At 37.9% G+C, this 717-nt stretch overlaps 1 non-coding gene across 1 annotated transcript; it reads left to right on the top strand.

Moving 5' to 3' along the window:
• Window positions 1-174: 174 nt before the first annotated feature.
• trnay-gua (transfer RNA tyrosine (anticodon GUA)) lies at window positions 175-262 on the top strand. Its single transcript is given in 2 exon segments — window positions 175-211; window positions 227-262. It is a non-coding gene; the product is annotated as a tRNA-Tyr (tRNA).
• Window positions 263-717: the final 455 nt, after the last annotated feature.

Raw genomic sequence — 717 nt, 5'->3', positions numbered from 1 at the left:
AAATGCCTTAAAATGCAAGCTTATGCCAAAAAAACATGCTGCCAAGTGAATCACTTGTGCTAAAATCTCCAAAAATCATCTTATCTGAACATTTCAAAGTATCACCAAAAACAAGCAAAACTGTAGGCTTGCTATCACAACGAAATCCAATAAAATAAAACATGTTCCATATCCCCTTCGATAGCTCAGTTGGAAGAGCAGAGGACTGTAGAGGACCTATCCAGAAATCCTTAGGGCGCTGGTTCAAATCCGGCTCGAAGGAATGAGTTTTATCGGTTCCATAGTGTAGAATTAGCACACCTGTCTTGGCAGCAGAGAACAGAGAGTCTGGGGTTTAGTGCCCAAAAGAACCACACATGCTTGCTGCCTGCCATGCTAGCCTGTTGACAAGAGATCTCCGGTAACAAAAGAGTTTCCCAAATATGGAATCAATAAAGTTCATCTTGTTTATTTTTTTAACACTCATGAAAAAATGCAAAACTAATAAAAAGTCCAATAAATGCCTCAAAATGCAAGCTTATGCCCCAAAACATGCTGCCAAGTGAATCACTTTGCTAAAATCTCCAAAAAAATCATCTGAACATTTCAAAGTATCACCAAAAACAAGCAAAACTATAGTCTTGCTATCACGAAGAAATCTAATAAAATTAAAACAGTCCCTGAAAAGTCTCTAACTTCAAGTTTATGCCCCAAACATGCTGCCCAGTGAATATTTTG

This window comes from Cynoglossus semilaevis, unplaced genomic scaffold, assembly GCF_000523025.1.
Source record: "Cynoglossus semilaevis isolate Cse_v1.0 unplaced genomic scaffold, Cse_v1.0 scaffold2623, whole genome shotgun sequence".
Taxonomy (NCBI): Eukaryota; Metazoa; Chordata; class Actinopteri; order Pleuronectiformes; family Cynoglossidae; genus Cynoglossus; species Cynoglossus semilaevis.
The sequence above is the reverse complement of the archived record's forward strand: the minus strand, read 5'-3'. Positions and strand labels throughout refer to the sequence as shown.